Source organism: Ursus americanus, chromosome 8, assembly GCF_024610735.1.
Source record: "Ursus americanus isolate L20-20 chromosome 8, mUrsAme1.1.p, whole genome shotgun sequence".
Classification (NCBI taxonomy): domain Eukaryota; kingdom Metazoa; phylum Chordata; class Mammalia; order Carnivora; family Ursidae; genus Ursus; species Ursus americanus.
In genome coordinates this window covers 54,560,936-54,588,246 of record NC_142134.1, presented here as the reverse complement: position 1 = coordinate 54,588,246, position 27,311 = coordinate 54,560,936, and the positions used below count along the sequence as shown (strand labels likewise).

At 35.7% G+C, this 27,311-nt stretch overlaps 1 protein-coding gene across 18 annotated transcripts in view; it reads right to left on the bottom strand.

Moving 5' to 3' along the window:
• Positions 1-27,311, bottom strand: part of ARAP2 (ArfGAP with RhoGAP domain, ankyrin repeat and PH domain 2) — a 562,492-nt gene that overhangs the window by 477,414 nt on the left and 57,767 nt on the right. For 17 of the 18 annotated variants that reach the window (XM_087864225.1, XM_087864226.1, XM_087864224.1 and 14 more), the window contains one exon: positions 3,450-3,566. The gene's annotated coding sequence lies outside the window, so the exon portion shown is untranslated. Of the gene's footprint in view, positions 1-3,449; positions 3,567-5,871; positions 6,586-27,311 lie in introns of those variants that run through there. The other variant, XM_087864231.1, reaches the window with a different exon arrangement.

Below are 27,311 nucleotides of genomic sequence, written 5' to 3'. Positions count from 1 at the left end.
TAGAGAGAATGGGAGGGGTGAGGATTGGAAATAGCAAACAGAATTTTGTTACGAAGGGAAGTAACAACATCTGGTTGTTAGTGGAGAAAATAAGATCAAAATAAGCTATTCTGTTTTCCTTCCGATTGGAGTGTTATTGCATGGTTTCATGCTGATAGGAATAATGCAGTAGAGGAAGAAATTGGGTAGTACCTAAAATTTTTAAATGAATAATAGTAGGTTGTGTGTGTTATTCATAAGATCAGATAAAGCTTAAACTAAAATTATTGGTCTAGGAGAACAGAAATCAGGAGAGAGGTGGAGTAGTGTGAGACAAGTTACTGTTATTTTTTATTGTAATCCTTGTTAGAATAACAAGTATAAAAGTACAGGTTTAGTCACAAATTGGAGTTGAAACTCTATCTTGTCAACCCTGAACTAAAATACCAGTGAAATGCACCTTTCCTTCATGGTTATTTCCTACACAGCCTAATTAGTTTGGGTTGCCAAATCAACTGTTTGCCCCCAAGATTGGAACTGTATCCTCCTCAAACTTTTGCTTAGTTAGTACCATCTGTTGGATTGAGACTTTCTAGTTGTACCGCAGAATTGTACCATCGTGACTTCAGTAGGGCAATATACAGTCAGTCTCAAAAACCCCTGAGGAAATACCAAGTATTTACTTTTTCCAGAATGTTTCTAAACAGGTAACAACAAAAACAATGATATAACACTTGTACAACCTAACTTCAGGTGTTGTCAGATTGAAAGCACCTCCGTGCTTTGTAGTGTTACCTGAAAAGCCATTGTCTTCCTCCAGTTCTTAGGACTGCAGAGAAACCTAGAAGCTGTCCATAAGGCAGACACTTAACCGACTAAGGCACCCAGGTGCTCCCTTTAACATTCTTCTAACAAAATCATGGGAAAAATAGAAAATATAATGGAAATTTAACTATATAAAATTGGGTGAGATGCAGCTAAAACCATATAGGAGGGAAATATTTATCCTTGAATGCTTGTTGTAGTAAAGAAATACTGATCAATAAGAAATAAGGATCCAACAAAAGAAACCAGATAAAGGGAATATAGGAAAATAAAAGCAGGACATAAATATCAATAGAAAATAGAAAAAAACAGGCAAAGAAGAAATAAACAAAATCCAAATGTTGATGCTTTGAAAAGATTAATTAAACAAAACTCTGGTGAGATTGTCTAAGAAAAAAGAGGCACCCACACAAGCACACACATGAACACGAAAATGTGTGCACACACATACACAGACATATCCTGTGTTACTATGAATAAAGAAATTAACTGATATACTAAAGATTTCAAAATATCATATACTATAAGTGATTTTATCCCATTAAAATGGAAAATTTAGATAAAATGAAAATTTGTTAGAATATAATTTACAAAAACTCACTGAAGAACAAATAGAAGACTGAATAGTCTTATCATCATTTAAGAGAATGAAGAATAGAATAGAATCTACACAGAACACACAAACCCCATAGTGGGTGGTAGTTTGATATGGGTCCAGGTGGTTTTATAAAGAAATTTTACCCTACTTCTAATACACAAATGATCCCAGTTTTATGCAAATTATTCCCAAGAAAAATAAACCAAAATAAAAAACAGTATAATCGTGATATCAATATTTAACAAGGGCAGTACAAGAAATGAGTAGCTCAATACCACTTACGAATAAAATTTTACTTATGCAAAATTTTCAAAGAACATCTTAGCAAAATATGGTAATTCTTACCTACCCAGGCCTTCCACGTGTGAAAGTCTGCCCTATTCCACCTTGCCCATGAGTAAGTGAAAAAGTCTGCCTAATTCTGAGGTTATAAATAAGCATAGTAGTTTGCTCCTAGAAACTGTTCTTGTTAACTTATCTTTAATAACAAAGGTAATATTTTGGCCTCCGTCTTACTCCTTTAGTTATCAAAGTATGCATAACACCATCAAGGAAAGGAAGAATGGTACAATTTACTAAGGTGCTATTAGTGGGTGTTTAATACATGGCTAGAACTCACTTAAAAATTTCATACTTGTTTACTTATTTAATTTTACACTGTCTCTGTAGTGCATTATTTGAAGCTGTGTAAACTGAGAAATGTCACAAGTAATTTACCTAAGATCATAGTAAGGGTAGAGTCAGGATTCCAGTTCTGATGAAGTGAATTAATTGGCTTTACATATCAATGGCAAAAGGCAGGCATATTAACCAAACGCAGTTTTAATTATATGGAGAATATTTCCACATAATTTATGTTTATAATACCCCCAACTCAATTCCAAAAGCATCAAAGCATTCATAAGAAAACTCTAAAACTTTTAGAAAAGAAAAACAAAAAACAAAAAACGAAAAACCAAACATGAGAATATATCTCTGTGGCAGGACAGAGAATATTCTCATACATGAAGCAAATAGTAAAACATAAATAAATTTTGCTACATTACATTGAAAACCTCTACATGGCAAAAGAGATCAGAAACAAACCAAGATGATTAAGTCACAGAATGAAAGATACTCATAACCCATATAACAAATAAAGAATTAGCAACCAGAAAATACAATGAACATCTCAAACTGATAAAAATAAAAATGATGCAAACCCAATAAAAACAATCCAAGAATACAAGTGGACAATTCACAGTTGAGGAAATAAAAATGAATAATAAGTATTAAAAGTCCAGCATCACTGGTAAAAAGTTAAATGCAAAGGATAATAGTAAGAATCCCTCTCACATACAGCTGACTATCAAAATTAATGAGGATGGCAACACCAGATATTGATGAAAACATAACAAGGACTCTTGTTATTGGAAGATTATACCATAGAGTCATTTTGGTTAGCAATTTGTTTAAGGGAGGCACATCTTTTAACCCTGAATTTTACTCTAATTGGTTACCCTGGAGACAGTGCCACACATGTTCAAGGAGACATGTAGAAGAATGTTTCTGCAATATTAATCATAATACCAAAAACAAATAGGAAAAACTCTAAATGCCTCTTGGAAAAAGAACAGAAAAATTAAATGGTGTTGGTTAGTACAATGGAATACTTGATGGCAAAGTAAACAGATTGTATCTACATGCATCAACATGTATAATCTCAAAAATTAAAGTTGAACCACAAAGACTTTTAAAAATACAAAATGAACCCATGTATGTAAACTATGACCACACACAGATGAAGGGAGATTTAAAATGGAGTTAAATGAACCTTACGTTTTGGCAGCTTTCATTTGCATAGACCTCTTTCCAGGCAGGATTTTTTTTTTTTCCGAGTATTAACGCATGGTTAAACATAAAATTTTTAGTTTTAGGATATGGAAGGGTAGGCAATACAGAGAGAAATTATCAATGACATGCATACTTGGGTAGTAAAATATTTACATTTCTTTCTTTTAACTAACGAAGTAGGAAGTAAGATGGTGAAGCAATAAGCGTGCCTTACCTTTTGGAGACAGGTCAATCAGTCCCTCAGCTGCAGCTGCTGCCCTCCAGCGAAGCTAACGACCTCCACTGGCAAGGGCCCCTCCCTCCTGAATCCTTGCATATATTGAGCAAAACCCTGTATCAGGGCGATAACAAGGAAGCCACATATGAAATAGTAAGTTTAATACACTCCAGCTATCAATAATAAAATAAATTTAGTTCACCCATGCTAGAAGGATAACAATTTTCTAATTGCTCTATAAAAATGATTTAAAAAAAATTTAAAAAGCAGTGTCTGGTACACCTGGGTGGCTCAGTTGGTTAAGCGTCTGCCTTGGGCTGAGGTCATAATCCCAGAGTCCTGGAATCGAGTGCTGTATCAGGCTCCCTGCTCAGCGGGGAGCCTGCTTCTCCCTCTGCCTGCCACTCCCTCTGCTTGTGCTCTCTCTCTCTCTGACAAATTAAATAAATAAAATCTTTAAAAAAAAAAAAGTGGTGTCATGGGAAGAGGTGATCTAAGACTAAGTGGTCACAAATGTAGAGAAACGTATTACAGAGGTAGATCAGGCAATTTATTTTAAAATATAATACTTTTGTGGATTGTGAAATACTTGTGATATTTACCAGGTCTTTACATTTTTAAATATGTCGTGATAATTTTTTCCTTCTACACAAATACTCACTTTTGCATCTAACTTTGTTTTGTAATTATGTATTTGTTTCTCAAATAAGGGCCCTAGCATACACACACAAAAACAGTTATATATGCTTTTTATATACATGATGACATCACGGGAAAGATACACAACTTTAAAATATGGGTTACTGGTGGGGAGGAAAGGAAACCAAGAAGGAGGGGTTAACGGAATCTGTATTATTTTTCACTTTCAAAGACAGAGTCAATGCACTTACGGCAAAATGTTAGCATCCGTTTAATCTTGGTGGTGGATACCTAGGTGTCTATATTACTTTTGTATTTTTCTTATGTATTTCAAATTCTGCTTATTTTTTAATCCACGCTATTAATAGGAAACTATTCATGTGAAAATTTTAAGCTACTGCTATAATTAATAGGTCACATATTTGACGAAGTGATTTTTATCTTGGGTCATTTATCCTACGGTAAAAATAAAAGGAACACTTTACATGCATATTTATCATTTCTAATGGTTATGATTTTAAACATATGACCAATGTGCTAAGCTCTAAAGGCATTTCTTTCTTGCTGTATTTCTTTTCTTTGTAAATGTGCCATGCTTATATTTATATTATTGATGTTTTGAAGAAGAAGAATTCTTTAGAATGTGACTGGTTGAATTTACAATGCAATGGGCTATAAAACACATTCATTCATTCATTTAAATATCTCCTGAGCCCCAACCATGTTCTAACGCTCATACTAGATATAAAGACCTAGTCCCAAATTTTGCAGATCTTGCAGCTGATTGAAGAAGACACAAAGAATAAACCAGAATATAAATAAATATTGATTATACATTATGATAAATGTTCTGAAAGGAAGAGCCTGTTGCTATAGTAAGTTGAGCAAGGGGGTGGGGAAGCTACTTTAGGAATACCTTTCTTTGGAGATGACATTTTAACACAGACATAGTGGCTGACAAAAAAAAATCCAGTGTTCAATGAATTGATCAATAATGAAAGTAATGATCCCAAAGTTTTGAAGCTGAAAGGACTGGAGATGTAAATGCCATTGGCAAAAATCAAGGAGATCAATTATAGGACCCCTTGTGAAAGGTCAGGGAACATTACAAATTCAATGATTAGCATATTGATTTTGAGATGTTATTAGAAAATCACTCCTTGGAAACAATCTCAGTAGGGAAATGGTATAATCAGCCAATGGAAAAACAGATATAAGTTAAAATAAGTTAACTGGATCTATCTATAAAAAATATATATATCCAAATGTCAAAATTTGATCAATCTTAGAGTGCATAACCCAGATCTGTTACATTATTTTTCATACTTTATGACCTTGAAATATTTAGTAATTTTAAAGAGCAATAAACAAAAATTTTTAAAAAGTAATAAAAATTAATGAAGTAATAGCATGAATCTGTATCTTACATTTTACTTTTGGTGGCCAGGCAAGCAGGTAACTAATTCAATGTCTCAGGTTTTAGCATGATTGTATAATGTCAGGATTCAGTTGCAAATAATAGAAAGAAAGCTAGCGACAGTTGACCCTTGAACAACGCAGGGGTTAAGGGCGCTGATCCCCTCCATCCCATGCAGTCAGAAATCCCCGTATAACTTTTGAGTCCCCCAAAACTACTAATAGCCTACTGTTGGCTGCAAGCCTTACGGACAACATAGTCTATTAACACATATTGTGTATGTATTCTTACAGTAAAATAAGCTAGAGAAAAGAAAATATTACTAAGAAATTCGTATGAGAAAATACATCTACAGTACTATACCGTAAAAAATCCGTGTAAAAGTGGACCCGCAGAATTCAAACTTGTGTTGTTCAAGGTTTGACTGTATTTTAAACAGAATGACATTTAATAAAGAGAATTAAATGCTGACAAAATCACTGGAAGGCTGAGAAGCTAGTCCTCTAGGAATGAGGTCCACAACAACACTACAAAACTAGCTCACCGTGAGAGCTGCTATCTCGACTGTAACAAATGTGAGAGTGGGAACTCACCCCAGGAACTACTAGCTCCACAAATACGCAGCCTTAGCTTCCCTCCAGGAGCCAGGAAGTCAATATTTAACTACCACACCCTGCCTCTTAATTCACACACCTGACAAGGCACGAGGACGAGGACGTGCTTGGAGGGTCTCATTGAGACATGCTCCTTTCCTTCTGTGTTTGTCAGTAGTGAGGGGACTAGGAAGCTTAAATCTATATTTCCAGCACCTGATGAGTGTTCACTGAAACTTCCAACACCTGATAGTTCACCATGGCTCCTGGAATTGATCTCCAGCTAAAGTAGCTGCGAAAAATTCCAGAGCCTTCCTAACCAAACTTTTCCAGCAGTCATAGCAGCAGTCATAGAAGTATGGCTCTGCTTCCTCCCATGTTCCAACCTAATCAGATAAACTAAATGAAATCAAGAGCCCTCACTGCAAAAGGGTTTTGGAAATGTAGAGTTAAGCTTCTCAATCTCCACACTACTGACAAATATAGAAGGAAGGGAGATTGGCTGCCATAGACCCCTCAAGACACTCTAAGCACTTTATTGTATCTCATAGAAAGACCAGGCAGCTTTTGACATTTCTATTACAATCAATCCTGAAGCCAGGTACAGTATAAATGGGGGATAATATCTGGAATATTTAGAAAGAAGCATGTACTCCTTCCAAATTCAAATGTCAGCAATAAGACCAGGTGGTTGCAAAATAGCAAAGAGCAGCTGATACGTGTTGGTGAGTAGCCAGGCGAATGCAGGGTATCTGGGAAATAAAGAAACAGATTTTGTTTCTACACTCATTAGGAAATTCCATTTGGAGGTCTAGCAGCTGTTCATGACGATAAGAAACCTCAAAATGTTTTCTTTTAAAATCTATAATACGCTGAATTTATACTATCTACCTAAAAGATTCTCACTTGTTTAGTTTGGGTGCTGAATTTTAATTGTTCAGAGGTCTTATTTTCTGGCTCATTTCCTTTGTCATTTCATTTTTACTTTTATCTCCTTATAACATTCCTGGGTGCAAGAGAACATTACTCTATACTTGTCATTAAATAACGTCAGTTAATCCTTCAAGTCACGAAGAAAAGAGCCAAATGAAACTCACCTCCCTCCAAATTCCTGCATGGACAGATAGGGAGAAGAGTACAGGCAATATTCATTTCGAAAGCACTAATAAGATCAAGAAATTCTTCTCCCATTGGGAATATTAATAAGTAAATTATGCGTTACAAGATCCAGGAATCCTATGAAAGCATAGACTATATCACCCTCCAGTACTATGAAGTAGCTAAGATACAAACTCGGTGTGACATTAGTTGCAAAATGGCCCTAATTTTCCACCTTTCCCTGTATTCATACTCTCTACCATGTAACTTTGTAGTGCCCTTCTACTCCAATTCTAGCCTCAGCTGTGAGGCTTGCTTTGGTCAGCAGGAAGTCAGTAAATGTGAACAAAGTCAGTTTCAAAGATGTTTTTTCAGTTGGTCTTGCCTACTTTTGCATCTCTGCTATTGTTATAAGAACGTGCCAGGGCTGGACTACCAGAGAATAAAAGATATGTGGAGCAGTGCCGGCTCACTGACATCATCCCGGTCAAGGCCATCCTAGATCAGCCAGCAACCAGACAACTCCCACATACATCTATCTAGGAGCCCAGATGCCTGGGTGTGGATGCATGTGTGACCCTGGGCTGAATTAGCTAAACCACGCAACCACATGAGCTACTTTATGTCTCTAATGAGTTGTCTGTTATGTAGCATTCATGTGGCAATAGATAATCAGTACAATGACTAATGAATATTACATGATGGTGAACTGACGATTATACATGAACATGCAAGATATTTAAGTTTCGTTTAATTTCCTTAAAATGACTTCAGGATACCAAGAAATCAGATCCATAAGAAAATGTTCAAATTATTCAGTAGGTGAAATGTTTCTTTCTTGTATTTCAAAAAAGTTCTATTAGTGACCCTTATCATGATCAGGAGATCTTTCCAAAGTTCTAATGTTTGAAAAGAACAGCTATATGTGCAATTATTTTTTAAACATTTTATTTAAATTCAATTTAATTAACATACACTGTATTATTAGTTTCAGAAGTAGAATTTAGTGATTCATCAGTTGCATACAACACCCAATGCTCATTATATCAAGTGCCCTCCTTAATGCCCATCACCCAGTTACCCCATTCCCCCACCCAGCTCCCCTCAGCAACCCTCAGTTTGTTTCCTATAGTTCAGAATCTCTTATGATTTGTCTCCCTCTCTGTTTTTGTCTTATTTTATTTTTCCTTTCCTTCCCCATTGTCATCTGTTTTGTTTCTTAAATCCCACATATAAGTGAAATCATATGGTATTTGTCTTTCTCTGACTGACTTATTTTGCTTAGCATAAATACCCTCTAGTTCCATCCATGTGGTTATGTGAAATTATTTTTTATCATATGCTTTGACTTCCTACATCATTTTAGGCAACCATATATTTACCAAAATTCTTCCTAAAATGGAGGTAATAAGAAAATTTTAGTGTGGGGAAAACCCAAGATGTCCTACAATACTGAGTTTTGAAGAGACAGAATCAAGTCCAGGCAAAATGGTTGGGTACAGCTTACTTCCGGCCTTCTTACAGTTCACTTCTGAGTGTCATGTTCCTCCCTTCCTCACCAAAGAGCACCAAAGAAAACAATTTATTCGTATCCTGACAAAGGACACTCTCATTTTCTGTATCTGTCCTATTTTCTTGCCCACCATCAAAATTTATCAGTGTTGTGTCTTCATGGCCATTCTTGGACTTTTAACCACCTGTGTATAGGATTTTTCGTAAACAAGACTCCAAGTATTATGAAGCATTTTTTTATTATATTCAGTTAGCCAGCATATGGTACATCATAAGTTTTTGTTGTAGTGTTCAACGATTCCTTTAAGAAATGAAGACTTTACTAAAAAACATGAAATTACAATAACATAATAGTAAAAAAAAATCTGTGAGAAGAGAACTATGGAAAAATAGTGAAATGGTGTCAAAGTGTGCTGTGCACAGAAAGACAAGCCTTAGAGGCAAGTTTTATGCATAATAATTCAAAGTGGGCAAGAAATTTGACAAAGTATACTAGCTGCCTAAACAAAAGAGAAATATCTTTTATAAGGTTAGCATGGTCCATAAAACAAAAATATGCTGGTTACTTAGGATCAATAAACTTTCTGAAAATGGTCTGGAACAAAAATCTTCCCTGTATGTTTATTTGGGTAAGTGACCCCAAGTATATCTCTATGATAGAGATTACAATAAGACAGTTTTTTAAAAATTCCTACATGAATGCTACAATAAAAGCTATGATATAAATGGTGAAAAATGTAGTGAAATTGTGCCACTTTCTGGCTGTCAGATTGATCCAGAAACAAACTTGAGATTACCTAGAGAGATGAAGGAATCTCTTAGACATTCTGTTATAAATATAGCTTCTCACATCCTAACTCCTGGCTTATAGACATTTTAAGGTTGTATTTTCAGATGCTGAAATAAGTTCCACTGGTAAGAAAAGGTGATGTCACTCACCTCACTGAAAAAGTAGCACTATCTACTTCTTAACCGTTTCTGAGTTTGCAGCAAAATGTATTTGTAGGTAATAAACAATTTTTTTAAGATTTTGTTTTTTAGTAATCTCTACACCCAACATGGGGCTTGAACTTACATCCCTGATATCAAGAGTCACATGTTTTTCTGACTGAGCCAGCCAGGTGCCCTGGTAAAATAAATTTTTAAAAGTGAATAAAATAAGATGAAATGAGAGAGGGAGACAAACCATCAGAGACTCTTCACTCTAGGAAACAGACTGAGGGTTGTTGGAGGGGAGAGGGGTAGGGGATGGGGTAACTGGGTGACGGGCATTAAGGAGGACAAGTGATATGATGAGCACTGGAGGCTAGAGGCAACTGATGAATCACTGAACTCTACCTCTGAAACTAAGGATACACTACATGTTAATAAATTGAATTTCAATAAAGTAAAAAGAAAAAAGTGAATGAATATAATACAAACATGTTGGTGACATTTAACAGTTTGATTCTGTTTATGATTCAATTTTGTCCTTCGCTTTTTGGTTGGATTGCCAATGGAGTGTTATGTGTACTCCCCGAAAGATCTGGGTTCTAGACTAGCTCTTCCAGTTGTGAGTTGTGAGTCTAAGAATTTTTAGGACTCTGTACCATTTCTTCTAAAATAACGTACAGATTCAATATCCATAATTGATCATAAAAAAACTGTGTTCTATATATTTGTAGCTGATACATGCATGAGCCTATTTTCCATCAATTAGATTTTTTTGTTTCCCAGGGAAGGTAAAATATAATAAAATTATAGAATTTTAAAGACAGGAATGACCTTAAGAGAGCTTTAGTCCCATATTACAGTTGATTTAAAACAAAACAAAGCAAAACTGTTCTCAGATAGTTTAAGATATATCCAATTTGGAGACACATATTTGGTTGGGAGGAGAAGCAAGGCTATACCCCATGTCTCCTGCCTAAAACTCAGGTCAGAATTTGGTCTGTAGCAATGGCTCCTTTTTTGAACTCTTAAATCTTCATTTCATTCAGTGCCTAGTGAAACGCTAACCATCAGAGGTTGTTTACAAGAGATGCCTAGACTTCTTTTGGCCAGAACAGAACAGAATTCAGTGCAGCACCACACCACTTTATTAAAAATGTGCGGTTGTTCTGAAACTGTTAATATAGCTCCACAAATTTATACCTTTTGCCTCTAGAGTAATTTATGCACTGCCAAATCTCGTGTAAATCTCATTTCACAAAACATGCTTGAGGAATACTGAAATTGGTGCTATTCACAAGGCAATATTAGCAAACGTATTTGTCCTATGCTAAATATATCTTTGTCATTTTTATTATCTACTAGTGTGGGTTTGCTTATTACCAATAAGAAAGATTTATTTAAGTATTTTCTTATGGCCTTCAGATCTACTGAAACCACAGAACAAATTTATCTTGTTTTCCATTAATTTATTCTCTATCTTGTAATTATACTGTCAGTTCTATTACTATAGATTTTGGTAACCATCCCACGATGTCCACTAGGCTTAGTTTAAAAAAGAGAAGAAAAGGAATTGAGAGAGTCCATGATTCCCCCAAAATTTCTTTTGTTTATAAGTGTCTATTTAATAAAGAAAAAAGCTTTTAAATTTATTAGACACGCCTGATAAAAGCTATCATCCTGCGAACTATGTACTTAAGCTACATTCTAATAGGCCATTCGGGTTAAGCTACTCAACTGATTTCTTAGCTTTAGTAAATAAGTATGATCCCACACACAAAGATTCACAAGCAAATTGTTAATACTCACAAAAGATACATACACTGAACTTTGCCTCATTAGTTAAACGTCTGCACACTTACCATAAGCTTGAGAGTCAATCATCTTTCTCTATCTTTTGATGAAAAAGAACTACTTTCCCTATTGCTATATTGAAATTATTGCCAGACTCAAAATTCTGTTTTCATACTTTGAAATGAGAAATTTCACTTATTATTAAGGAAACTGTATCATACATGATCATCACCTGAAAGTCACCAAGAAATTGTACCTATGATTTCTAAAAATCGTAAGTCAAAGTTAATTTTAAGAACATTTGTATAAATAATAAGTATAAATATTATACATGATTTGAGAAAACTCACTATTTTATACATTGATCTGAGTATTGCTGGAATTCTAGAGAGATTTTAAAGCTATTATTCTAAATGGAATCTGTTTCAGTTGAGAACTGTAATTTTTTGAGTATGTCATTCTATCTTTATGACTCGTTCTTTAGCATTTCTGCTTGTATAATATTTGTACCTTACAGATGTTTATATTTCAGAGTTCTTATACCAACAATACAAACTTTTTCATGAAGTGTTCAAAGAGTTTTATGAATATTTCACTACATATTCTTATCTCAAATTGCTATAATGAAAAGCTCTTTTGGAACATTTTGGTTGAAAACGTAAGTTCTACCAAACAATATCTAGTTTCTGTCAAAAGGAAATTTGGAGGCATATACAACTGAAAATTCCAGGATAGATTTAACTTAAGACATGTCCTATTCAGGGTACAAAGTATGTCATCAGGTCTCCGTCTTCATCTCTGGGGGATCTTCATTCATAGGACTGTTTTTCCTTTGTTGCCGAATATGATCCCTGCAAGCACTAGGGTTACTAATATTTCCAGAGAAAAGAGTCCTATTTTTCCCTTCAGTCCAGAAAAACAGCCCCAGAAATCACTGTTACTGGCTCAACTGGGTCACAGGCCCATTCTTGAATCAATAACTGCGGCCAGGTTGTGAACTACTTTGCTGGACTGGCCTTGGGCCACATACCTTGCACGGAGTCCAGAAGGAGGTGTCGGCATTATCAAAGCCACACTAACTGAGAGGGGTAAAGTCGTGATTTCTTAAAGCAAAGTAGCACAGGAGCATATTAACTCAGCCTTATATAGCCACGAATGACATTTATAGCTTCATCTTTATCTCTGCTTTTGGAGATTTAAAAAAAAAAAGTGATATCCCCAAGACATTCAATAAACCCATCGGCACACCTAACAAGAACCATATTATGACATTTACAGCATTATTGGAAATCTGTGCTCCTTACCAGATTCTCTGAATGCTGACAAATGCCAAATGCCTGAATTTCAGAGGTAGCATTTTCTATCTACTATCTATCGAAAGCTAAGAAGAGTATAGAAGGAAACCTTGCATGAACCTTGTAACTCAGAGAGTTGGTTGCTACTTCTTTGGGTCATAGCTATACTTTCAGGAACTGAAGACTTCAATTAGGAAATGAAGACACATATAGCAGAAGACTGACTGTGGATATTCAACTTTTGAATAATGATTATCCATTTCAATCAACAGAAAGGGCATTTCACCGCTCAGTATCATAATGATTTCAATATACTTCTTTTCTCTCTCAAGGCAATAGCCAGAACAGTGAATAGGATCTCAGGCAGTCATATCAGTTGACCAAGGAACACACGGTACTTGCAGAGAAAGAAACAAGAAAAGGACAATCATCTACTTAACAGTTACATATTGGTGCCTATCATGTGTTGTATTCTGGGACTAAATCAGTTAAACAAACAAAAATCCTGTCCTTATGGAGTTTGTATTCTAATGGATCAAGACATATTGAGCCTGTTGTTAACTTTCCTTCTCTCTTTTTAAGTGGGAGTTTGTTCTAAGTTTTTCTCTAACATTGCACACTGGGCATCTTGGCTTGTTAAATTTATTAGTACTGATAGAAGTACTGTTTGAGGTGTGATCTGGGCATGATGCAAAGTAACTTGAGGAGGCCTTGACTTAAGCTATGATATCACACAGCGAGTCTAAACTTGGAGAAGAGTAAACCCATGATATCCCACTCCCACCCTCCTGTTTGTCAGGCTTAGTATATTTTTATAAATAACAATTCTGTAAAAATCATAGCTGGGGAGTGTTTAATTTTTTCCTGATTGTAGAGGAGGAAGAGATTTTGTGGTTATATGTGGAATATTTAAAATATACTAATGGTGACATTTTGATGATCTATGTACAGAAAGAAAAGCAAGAAAGAATATGTGTTGAGAATTGGTTGAAAGTAGATGTGGAAGTATGCTATCCAGCCAAACAGAGGACTGTATGGACATAGGGTCCCCTCCTTCTGAAAAATGCCTTTCTCACCCCATCAACATGATTCCTACAAGACTGCCATGCTCTTACATGACCCCAACTCTGGCCACAGATTATTGATTCACACATACGTTTGCAAGATCCAAACTAGGCAAATGGGTAAAATTCCTAGTGCTTTTAAATTTTTTATTAAAATAATCATTTCTTTTCCCTACGGCTTAAGTCCCTATGGCTAAAGACACCATATTTAGGAGCTATTGGTTTCATGTTTTGAAACACAAAGAGAGAGGCAGCCTGAGCGATAAGGGCACCACAAAGAGAAACAATGATGAGAGGAAGCAAGCTCTAATGGCCTCTATCCCCCTATTGCAAGTACTTCAGAGAAATTTCTCTTATTACTGCAGTTGGTTCAAGTTGGTCTTCTGTCACTGACAAAATGTACCTAACTAATGCACAATTAAGTGTCATTAGTGTCCTTAAATGTCTTCAGACTTTGTCCTTATAGATTTTTAGTGTCTTTTCTGTCAGTTTCACCTCTTGCTCTTTTTTAGCTCCTTCCTGTTTAGTAGGGAAGGCAATTAACCAATTCTGCCAAAATTGCATCTAAACTAGGGTTTCTGATTGCAGCTAAACTAAGGTTTGTAATTGCATTGAAATTAAGTTTAAATGCACTTCGTGATGGTATGGACAGTTCTCTTCTGATCAGAATGCCTGAACATTGCTGAATAGATCTTGTGACAGCTATTTTGATAGCTTGAGGTCTTTGCTTTCTTCTACAGAGCATATTTCACGTATGTACAGTTTGTTAGCGTAATTGTCCTGGTTTGCTTGAGACCAAAGGGCAGGGTTTTCAGTGCTAAAACCAAAAGAAAAAAAAAATCTCAGGCAACCTGGAAAAAGTTTGTAACATTGGTCTAGGAGTAGCTCCATGAAAATGGAAAGCACCCCTGTATCCTTGAGATAAGTAACTGGGCTCTGGAACCGGAACCTCTGGGTGAAACTTTTGACTAGGCTATTTACTGTGTCACTTTTCTCAAATTACATAACCTGTTTGTATGTCAGTTTTCTCCATCTATAAAATGCGAGTAATCATGATTCCTATTTCTTAAATACAAGTTGAGTATTAAATTAATCTGTGTAGCCTGAATATAATGCAAGGACTCAATTTTATCTGCTATTGTTGTTATTATTGAGTATCTAGTTGCTATGACTAAATCAATGACATGCAATTTAAAGGAAGTTTCAGGACTGGACTGCCCACAAGCCTTGAGTAAAACATATGTCCTAACATACTTTAAGTCTTTACTACCACCCAAATTTTAGTTCTTCTATTAATTTTGCGCAGTGTCAGAGGAGGATTTTTCCCCCTGGTTTCCCTTTCCCTAATCTGCTCTATATCATTAGAGATTATTCTGTATTTAATTTAAAAATGAAGCACTTCATTTGCCCCAATGAAGTTCCCTACTCTTTCCTTTCCTATTACCATGCAAAAAGAAAATGAAGGAAAGGAACAAAAAGAGGAAGAAAAAGCAATCAAATAGTCATAAAATGTCATAATGGTCATATTCTAATTGGAAAAGAATTTGGTATTTGCTCTAAATCTAAATACAAGTGAATTTACAGAGTCTACATCTACTTTCTATTTATCCTTTTCGTAAAAGAACTCTTTCAGAAGACCACTTCATACAACACAACAGTTTTAAAATATTGAGTAGAACACGACAGTGTTTTTAAGTGCAATAGAAGCTGATTTCACACACACAAAAATAATAACAATAATGGCTTTAACTTTTTACTGGGGGACTTGGTGAGTCCAAAGACTGGATTAAAAATATTTTGGATCTCATGTTTGCCTTTATAGTACTTTCTGACTTAAGAACTCTTCTTACCCGTTTACTCAAAAGGTAAAACTGTGCATGAGGCTCAGCTCACAGACAATAATTAATTTCTCAAGTAATATAACTAGCATTTGAATATGTATTTTGCTTTATTTTGCTCAGGCTAAATTTGTAATTTTCTTATTCTATTACTTATAAAATGTTTGTCAAGTTCCCATTCTGACGTTCTTCTAGGGTTGCCATAATTATAGTTACTTTTGGACTCCATGAGATGGCCCCTATTGGTATATCCACTATCACCCAGATTTGGGTAACAGTTCTTTCAGTCAGAGCAGGGGGGTGTCTAAGAAGCTGTTTATCTGTCAGATATGCTCTGCTTATCTGTCTTACCACTGATTCTATTCTGAAATTACATTGTGATTGCAGTAACTGACCCAATTTCTTGTGACTCCAAACCTAAGTCCTCGCTAGCCACTCTACTTTGTCTTTGACAAGATTTATGCCTCTCCCCACCCAGCCTGACTCTTTCAGGTACTAGGTCAGCAAACTAAGACCAGCTGGTCAAATCTGGCCTAACACCTGCTTTTGTAAATAAAGTTTTACTGACAGAGAGCTATGTCATTCATTTACATGCTATGTTGACAGAGATGGGTAGATGCAAAAGACACTATATGGACTATAAAGCCTAATTATTTATTATCTAAATATAAAAAGTTTGCCAGCACTTAGTCAACTAAACTATTGACCCCAAACCAGTTGGATTCCTCTGGTGCAGTTTTTCATTCACCAGGTTGATACTTATTGGGGTTTTCCCTGATAGTTGAGAAGCCCTCATGCTGGCCCTCCTCCTCAAACCTCATGATTCCTTCCACAATTATCTCCTTGGTTTATCTATACTCAATGTCATGGTCATTGCATCTGGGCTATTGTAAAGCCTCATGTATGAGATGTTTCAATGAACCAACTCTGTGTTATCCTTCACTAATCTACTTGTTCTAATCAGCTCAATAGGAAGGTGAGATAAAATGTGTTGGCATCCTGCAAATGGGACAATGACGTCACATTTGACTTAGGGAAATGGAGTCATTAATTTTTTTTTTCTCCCGACAACAAATACCGTTTCCAACATATTTTCATGACACTTTTATTTCCTTGTTTGGAAATAGTATTTAGGAAGGGAAAATATAGAAAAATTCTTTTATTTTTGACATGTTGTGACCTTAATTTTTTAAAGAGTAATAGAGCAGAATTCTGAATAAGACTCCAATACACACATCTTTCCACAGGAGGCTAGGATTTCATCAAGCAGGAAAGCGATTAGAGCATAATCACTGTTACATCAAATTAAAGCATTTAAAAAAATCATAGCCACAGCTGTAGAACTCCCACTGAAAAAGAGCTAAAATTAAAAATTCTCAGGTCCAGAACTGTGACTCCCTCTTGGTGGGCTGCACTTCAGATGCCTTGCCAACCCGCTGAAGTTTGCATGACTGTTCTTTGAGGCAAGAAATTTCCCCTTCTTTCTTAATCCTAATTGGGCTAGTTAGAACAGGGCAGGCTGCTGCTGATTAAGACAACTCCCTGGGGAATTGGAACCAAGCAATGACCTGTGCAACTGAGGTCTGGTGCTTATGTCCAGGATGTCTCAGGGATGTGGCTATTTCTAGAATAAGAAGCAGAAGGCCTGCAAATTCTTAGATAAAGACTCTGCTTTAGTGACTTCCTTATAAATAATACCTTCACTGGCACAGATTATAGTAAGAACAGTGTTCCCACTTGAACTTAGGGAGCTCTCTATTCACCGTAAATTGGGAAAACAGGGGAAGCGGTTGTTTTATAATAAAGGATTTGTATTCCATGGTCATTGTTACCACAGAGAGCATGAACCCCATTTTATTTCTGATGTGATACAGAGCTCTCCTTGAAAAATCTGAAGCTGAGAACAGCACCTGTTGTACATAGGTGATTTTCCCCTCCTGGTAGATTCAAATTGCTGGCTTGATCTTCTGATTACTGAAAGCTGTTTCTCATCCATCTGTCATAACATATAACAAGATATTTAAAAGAATGTCTGACAACCAATATGAAAAGCTATTTAGTTCCTAGTCTAGCTTCTCCAAATGGTAGTACATTGATCAGCCAGGCAGTTTAATGAATCTGCCATCCTGCATCAGCAGTTCTTCTCTAAATTAAGTCATATTCCATATAAAAGCCTTATTGTTATTCAGGGCGCTTCCCAGCCACAGCTGTAAGATTTGATTAAATAAATATGTTCCTATGAAGAACAGCTTGTTGGGGGAAGGCAATGTGAAAATGAGCAGGGCAACAACAGAAGAACGCAGAATTTTGTTTTACTAATAAAGTTTCAAGGTGTATTCTCATATTCTTGTAATGTCTCTTTTCAAAGACTTTTCCTTTGGAGTCTAAAGTTTTATTGCCTTCAGATGATGTGGTTAAGAGCTCTTTGAAAGTGAGAAGATGAGTTTCAGGAGACTGTTTTAGCTAAGAGTAGCATGTTACACATATAAAGCCTGGAATAGTCAGTAAACTAAGCAAATTACCTTCATTTATCCAATGACATTAATATAGAACGGAGTTACATCATCTCTGTTCTTGTCTCTGCATTTAAATTATGGATTCTGTCATTCTAATGCTGTCAAAATGTGTAGGTAAATTAGGAAGTGGTATAGAAATTGTTTGTAAGAGAGACCAATTCAAATCCAGGCTCTCCTCTTTACCTTGTATATGAACTAAGCCATCACTTAATTCTTCTGTAAAATGAGTCACTACTTCTTTGTTCATTTTACAATGCTGTTATGTCTCTTATTCATTTTTTATCTTCAGGAGCTAGACCAGTGCCTGGCATATCGTGGGCAGTCAAAATTTTTGAGGAATAAATTAAGGTTCTGTGAAACCGTATAAAGTTTCATGTGTTAGTATTATTATTATATATTTTTAACCATTTAATGTGATTGATTGGCTTATTAGCCCATGTCCTTCAGCCTGCCCTTTTTCCTCATCATTTGTCATGTGACTCTGCAGTTCTTCCCACCACTGACAGAGTATATGTCCTTACCCCTTGATTTCTGGCTTGGACATGGAACTGATGTTGACCAATGGAAAATGCATAGAAATGACAGTGCTCTAAGTAAGCCTAGACTATACAAGGCATTGCATGTTTCAACTTGCTCTTTTGCCCTTTGCCATTACCATGAGAACAAGACTTAACTAACCCATTGATCCAAGATGGACGAGTGCCATGTGAAATATTTCCAAACTAAACCTGCAAGTGAAAGCCTCTCAGTGAAGCTCAGACTGGATTAGCTGAGCCCCTCCTAAAATGCAAAATCGTGAGCAAAATAAATGTTTGTTGTCATGTGTCCCAGGAATTTTGTAGTTATTTGTTAAGGCAGCAATAGTTAACTAATACATTACACAATTTAAATACTTAGTGATTGTGCATTGTGTAGTAACATACTCATAGGGAAGGAAAAGTGAAAAGGACAAACATGGCATAGATATAGGCTGACTCTAGAAGCTTAAAGGTTATTGTGGATACAAAAAATCCGTTTGACTACTAGAATGCACACCAGATAAAACGTGAAAAATTAAAAATGGAAAAGTAGTGGTAATGTGGAGGTCAGGGAAGATTTGCTCATTTATTCAACAAATGTTTATATTATGCCTATTACATGCTGGGTACGGGAGGAACAGTGGTTTGCAAAACAGTTTCAATACCTATCTTTTTTTTTTTTTTTTTTTAGGATTTTATTTGAGAGAGAGAGAAAGTGAGAGCATGAGCAGGGGGAGGGGCAGAGAGAGAGGGAGAAGCAGACTCCCCACTGAGCAGGGAACCTGATGCGGGGCTCAATCTCAGGACCCTTGGATCATGACCTGAGCTGAAGGCAGATGCTTAACCAACTGAGCCACCCAGGTGCCCCCAATACCTACCTTTATAGAGTTAATCATCTAGCAAATGAAAAGAAGAGACAACTTTTGAGCCTGAATAAAGAGGACAAACATATTTCCCCCATTGGCAAGAATGGAGGAATGACTACTCAGGCAAAATAGTCAACTTGTGTCCAGGAGTACAAAGTGGATGGAATGATCTGAGAAAAGAGGAAGTAGGTGTCTTTGCTGGAATGTACAGGAGAAGATTTAGGATCTCAGAATTCATTAATCAAATGCCAATTTTTCTTTGTGTCATAGGTTTCTCCCCCAAGATACTCACCAAATCTTCTAGATTTTTAAATATTTCTTCTAAATTTATTATCATGATTCCATACACTCTTCTGCCATTTGTATTTTATTTCTTAAATGTTAACCTTGTTTTCACCACTAGGTTTGAAGCTTGTTTCCTTTATTAATTGATGCTATCATTCACTATAATAATATATTTTTTTGGCCCTTACTATAAGCCAGGCACTGGTGATATAACAATTAACTAAACATACAAAATTCCTCATCTCAAAGACCTTACATTAAATTGCTGTAAGAGGCTTATATACAACCATGAAGCAAAGACCCATAATCAGTACATGAAATATAAACACAAAAGAATGTAAGCATACTACTAAAGAAAGTCATCAAACCACAAAGAGAGAGAGCAAGAAAGGAAGAAAAGAAGAGAAAGGAACTATAAAAACAGCCAGAAAAAAATGAACAAAATGGCAATAAGTACATACTTATCAATAATTACTTCAAATGTAAATTCTTCAATCGAAAGATACTGAGTGACTGATGAATAAAAAAAATAAAACCTATCTATACACTGTCTATAAGAGACACACTTTAGATATTAAGAACACACACAGATTGAAAGTATGAAAAAAGATATTGTATGCAAATAAAAAAAAAACAAAAGAAAGCTGGAGTAGCTCTACTTATATCAGACAAAATAGATTTTAAAACAAAGACTGTAATAAGAAACAAAGAAAGGCATACAGTAATAGAGAAAGGATCAATCCAACAAGAAGACAGAACATTTGTAGATATTTATGCACCCAACATAGGAGCATCTAAATATATAAAGCAAATATTAACAAACCTAAAGGGACAAAGAGATAGCAATACAATAGTAGGGGACTTCAACACACCATTTATATCAATGGTTAAGCTATCCAGACAAATAATAAATAAGGAAATATTGCCCTTAACTTGACAGATATTTATGGAACAGTCCATCTAAAACAATGGGATACATTTTTCTCACATACACATGGAACATTTTCCATGAAAGATCAAAAGTTAGACCTCCAAACAAAACTTAATAGATTTAAGAGGACTGAAATCATATCAAGCATCTTTTCAGACCACAACAGTTTGAAACTGGAAATTAATTACATGAAGAAAACTGAAAAATTCATAACTCTGTGAACATTAAACAATATGCTACTGAACAATTGGTCAAATAAATCAAGATAGAAATAAAAATATTGGGGCGCCTGGGTGGCACAGCGGTTAAGTGTCTGCCTTCAGCTCAGGGCGTGATCCCAGCATTCTGGGATCGAGCCCCACATCAGGCTCCTCTGCTGAGAGCCTGCTTCTTCCTCTCCCACTCCCCCTGCTTGTATTTCCTCTCTCACTGGCTCTCTCTCTCTCTATCAAATAAATAAATAAAATTTAAAAAAATAGAAATAAAAATATTCTTGAAACAAATGAAAATGGAAATACAATTTACTAAAACTTATGGGATGTAAAAAAGCAGTTCTAAGAGGGACTTTCATAGTGATAAATGCCTATCTAAAGAAATATCTCAAATAAACTAACTTTAAATCTCAAGAAACTACAAAAAAGCAGAACAAATGAAGATCAAAGTTAGTAGAGGGAGGGAAATAAAAAGATTAGCACAGAAATAAATGAAATAGAAACTAAAAAGACAATAGAAAAGGTCAATAAAACTGAGAGCTGATTCTGTGATAAGATAAAACAAAACTGACAAACTTTTAACTAGACTCACCAAGAAAAACGGAGAACTCAAATAAACAAAATTAGAATGAAAGGGAACATGTTACAATTGATACCACAAAAATACAGATACTACAAAAAATATGAATATGAGACTACTAAGAACAAGTATATGCCAACATCCTGGGCCACCTAGATGAAATAGATAAAAATGCCTAGAAACATAAAACCTACCAAGACTAAATCATGAGGACATAGAAAATCTGAATTTATTGATTACTTGTAAGAAGAGTGAATCCTTAATCAAAAACCTCCCAACAAACAAAGTCCAGGACCGGATGGCTTTATTGGTGAATTCTATCAAACATTCAAAGAATAGTAATTACCAATCCTTTTCAAAGTTCCCTCACTCCCATCCAAAATAGAAGATAAAACTTTTCCAAACTCATTTTATGAGGCCAGCATTGCCTTGATATTAAAAACAGATAAGGATGCCACAAGAAAATTACAGACCAATATTCCTAATGACAATAGATGCAAAAGTTCTCAACAAAATATTAACAAAACAAATTCAACAATACATTAACATATATTTCACAGAAATAGAATCAACCAAAATGTGTATAGAATTATAAAAGACCCCCAAATAGACAAAGCAGTCTTGAGAAAAAAGAACAAAGCTAGAGCTGTGTATTTCTTGGCTTCAAACTATATTACAAAGCTATAGTAATTAAAATAGTGGAGTATTGAAATAAAAACAGACACATAGATCAATAGAACAGAATACAAGCCCAGAAATAAACCCACACATAATATGGTCAATTAATTTACAACAAAGGAGGCAAGAATATACAATGGGGAAAGGACAGTTTCTTCAAGAAATGGTACTGGGAAAACTAGACAGCCAAATGCAAAATAATGAACGCTATCTTATAACATACACAAAAATTAGCTCAAAATGGATTAAAAACTTAAACATAAGCCCTGAAACTATAAAACTCCTAGAAGACACAGACAGCAAACTCTTTGGTTTAGGTCTCAGCAACGACTTTGGATTTGACACCAAAAGCAAGAGCAACAAAAGCAAAAATAAACAAGTGGGACTACATCAAACTAAAAAGCTTCTACACAAAAAAAGGAAACCACCAACAAAATGAAAAGGCAGCCTACTTCATGAAAGAAAACATTTACAAGTCATATATTCGTTAAGAGACCAACACCCAAAATATATAAAGAACTCATACAACTTGATAACAAAAAAATCTAATTAAAGAAATGGGCAGATGATCTCAATAGAAATTTTTCCAAAGACATACAGAAGACTAAAAGTTACATGAAAAGATGCTCTACATTTTTAATCATCAGGAAAATGCAAATCAAAACCACAATGAGATATCACCTCACACCTGTCAGAATGGCTATTAACAAAAAGACCAGAAATATTAAGTTTTAGTGAGGATGCGGAAAAAAGGCAATTGGTGGTGGTGCTCTGTTCAGATGAATATAAACTGGTACAGCCAGTATGGAAAAGATTATGGAGGTTTCTCGAAAATTTAAAAATAAAATTACCATATAATTCAGCATTTCCACTTCTGGGTATTTATCCAAAGAGAAGAAAAACACTAACTCAGAAAGATGTATGCACCCTCATGTTCACTGAAGCATTATTTAGAATAGCAAAGATATGGAAATAATCTAATTATCCATCAATGGACGAATGGTTAAAGAAGATATATATATATATATATATATATATATATATATATATATATATATATAAATATGAATATATAATATATACATTAAATATATATTATATATAAAAAATATATGAATACATACATCATATATATCATATATATGAATAATTTCCTATATATATATATGAAATTATTCAGTCATTAGAAAGATGAAATCTTGCCATTTGTGACAACATGGACGGACCTCAGGGCATTATGCTAAGTGAAATAAGTCAGACAGAGGAAGACAAATACCATATGGTCTCTATTATATGTAGAATCTAAAATAAATATATAGATAAAAATAAGTAAGTAAATAAATAAATAGATTGGTGGTTGCCAGAGGCAAGAAGCGGAGGGGTAGAGAAATGGGTGTACTGGTTTTGTTTTGTTTAAGTTTAAATAAATTGAATTAAAAAATAAACAAGGAAAATGCAAAAATAAGCCACTGAGGTAGGGGAAGAAAGGAAGAGACACATTTCTTTCAAAGGAGAAATGATAGCACTGATAACTCATCAACAGAAATGAGAGAAATGAGAAGATGAAGAATACCATTTTTATTTTATTTTCTTAAAATTTTTAAAGATTATTTGAGAAAAAGAGCGCAGGCACAGGGAGGAGCAGAGGAAAGAAGAGAATCTCACGCAGACCGCCCACCTTCCCACCCAACCCCCCACCTGTCCTCTCCACTCCCCGGCTAAGCAAGGACTCCAAAGCAGAGCTCGATCTCGTGACCCTGAGATCACGACCTGAACCAAAGTCAAGACTGGAACACTCAACCAACTGAGCCACCCAGGCGCCCTGATGAATACCATTTTTAAACTGCTAAAAGAAAAGAAATGTCAGCCCAGAATTTTATTTCTACAAAAATATCTTTTGAAATAAATTTGAAATAGACATTTCTATTCAAAAACTGAGAAAATGTGTTGCCAGCAGATCTGCACTAGAAGAAATACTACAAAGAGTTCCTCAGATAGAAGAAAAGTGATCTCAGGTAGAATCACAGATATGTGGGAAAAATTAAAAGTAAAGATTAAACATGTAGGTGAATAATAAATGAGTATTGACTGAACACAGCAATAATAGCAACGTCTTGTTAGGTGTAAAATACATGTGGAATTAAAATGACTAACATCGATAGCACAAAAAATAAAATGGTGGTAAACAGAGACTGAGTGTTCTAAGATCAGAGCATTGTCTGGGAAGTGATAAAAAATAAAATTCATGTTAGACTATAATACATGTAAGTTGTAAACTCTACTAGAACCACTAAAGGAATAACGGACTATGTGAGGAGCAACAAATAGGTGTAGAAAGATAGAATAAATAGAAAATGAATATAAAAAGAAGGCTACAAAGTAGAAAAACAAAATACAGTGCAGTAAGATAGTAAAGATAATGAGTAAATTATACGATATGTTAGAAAGTGATAACTATTATAGAGAAAAATAAAGCAGCACATAAGAGGACATTCTAAAGGTGTATGATTTTAAATAGAGTGGTCAAGAAAGCCCTCACTAAAATGTTGGTATTTCTTGAAAAAAGTAAGGGAGAGGAACATGAGGATATCTGAGACAAAACATGCCAGGCAGAGAGAACAGCACATATGAAAAGAGGTAGGATCATATTTAATTGCTCAAGGAATAGTCATGACACCAGCATGTCCAGCGCAAGACAAGGGAGAAGTAAGTCATTGTGTCAGGGTGGATAGGAGCTAGATTGTATAGGCATTGTGTGGACTTGGACCTTTACTCCGAGCTAGAAGGAAAACCATTGGCGGATTTTAGGAAGGGGGTTTATGACCTGACTTAAATTTTTACAGGCTTCTGTATTGATCATAGACCATAGAGGCATAAGCACAGTTTGGAGGTTGTAATTCAAGGGATGAATCAGAGTAGCTTGAACCAAAGTAGTAGCAATAAAGGAAGTGAGAAGTAGTCAGCATTGAGTGCATTCTGAGAATAGAGACAAGAGGATTTGGTCGATGATTGAATGTAGCATATGAGAAAGTAAGAGTCAAGGATCAGTTTAACGTCTGGCCTTAGTAGCTGGAGATACAAAGCTTCCAATAGAACTAGAGAAGACTGTGGGATGAGCTGCTTTCCTGGAGAGCATCGGGAATTTAATTTTAGACATATTATGTTTGAGATATTTATCTCTGAGTGGGGATGTATTCAGTCAAATTTATTAGTCTAGAATTCAGAGAAGAGTTCTGTGCTATAGACATAAATTTGGGAGTTGCTGGCATGTTAGCAGAATTTAGGGCAGGAGACTGGGTGAGATCACCAGATATGTAAATTAAGTAGAAAAAGAGAAAATGTCTTAGGAAAGAGCCCTGGGAGGTCCATATTTTTAAAGTCAGAGAGATTAGAAATAACCAACAAGGAAGACTATGAAGGAGATGTCTGTGAAGTAAGAGGAAAAACCAGTAGAATGTGGTATTCTAAAGCCCAGGATCAGGCAATGATCAATTGGGTCAAAGACTGCTGATAGACCAAAGTGAAATGGTACAGTGGCATCAAGGGAGATGAAAGATACTGTAAAGAATAATAATGCTTAGCACATGGGCATATAGGAGAGGACATTCTGAAGTGGTATAATGCTTTTACAATAAGAGAATAACATGTTGGTAAGTTGATGAAAAATATTGAGTAGGAAGAACAAACAGAATGCAGGAGAAGCAAAGGGTAAATGCTAGGGCTATGTCCTTGAGAAGTCAGGGGATGGGGCCTTGAGAGTTATTGCCTGTTGCCTGCATTCCATGGCCTAGAATGAGGCTAGTTGGAGTTCAAAATACTTGTTGACAGATCAATATCTCCCACGGATTAAAAAAATCAGGAAGATAATTGTTCTGGAAAGTCGCCCAGAAGACCTGAATGCCAGTTGACCCATAAGCTGAACCTGGGTGATCAGAGGCTTCTCACCACACCACTGTCCTTGGAATGTGGGTTTCATTTGCCTTTCCTGCTCCCAGAGGCTGCTCCAAGGACATAGCATAGAGAGAGTAATGTGATATTGAGAACACCTGCACAGTAAGCGATAAGGCCTCTCTCTATACAAACTTTTAAAACTCAGCAGGTGGGTACGGGCATTCTCTCATCTTGCTGCCACCCAAACAAGCTTCATATATAAGTTCCCTTTGCTTATTAAAACTGCCACCTACCAATCTGGAGCGGCCTGCCTCTTTCCTGGATCTCTCCCTGCCCTCCAGATACAGGGCCAGTTTCAGATTTCACTCACAAAGGTCCCAAGAAGGTGTTGAACCAACAGTTGGAGAGCCAGCCAGGAGACCTAAGAAATGGGCCTTGGAAAGAGGACATCTGTGGGGGAAATCCCAGGTTGGCCATCAACCTGTCTGTGAAGAGTGGTGTCAGATGCTTATGGACCACCGCATAAGTATGGGGGCACCCTGAAAATGCTGGATGCTGTAAGTTTTTCTATGCAGAGAAACTGCATGGCACACTGCCACAAAGAAGAAAAATGGATGGGCTGCTGCAGTGGGCTGAACTCTTTTGCGGACAGTTCTGCTAGGCACTAAAGACCAATTAGGCTAAAGATCAAGTTACAAAGTTCGAAGAAGAGCTGATATTAGAGAAAGACATGGGAATGTCCACTAATCTGCTGGCTTCATGGCTGGCAGACAAAATGGGAGAGCAGAATAATAATTTGGAGATTTCGTATGTTGCTCTGCAAGGCTAGAAGGGTGCAAGCTGCCACAGATTAAGGTCTGAGCACTTATGACAAAGTTGGATTAAGATGCTAAGAGAAGGAATCTCTGAAAAGACTTATAATACAAAGAAAAATTGTAAATAGCAATTAACCCAAAACTTTTAGGTAAAATCTTACATTCTTTTTCTGTTCCAGGAAGTTGTAAATCTTATGTGTTTCAGATATAAACACCCAGGAGTTAACCAAAACAATGCCCACAGAGACTGAATTTTTAAAAAGGGAACTGGGGAGGCTTAAAAATAAAGACTGTGTAGTAGTTTCCTTGCCCCAAAATCCAGTCCACAGCCTCTGTAAGATCACAAATTGTTACCGAAAAGCTTTAGCCATATGAATGGATGTCTGA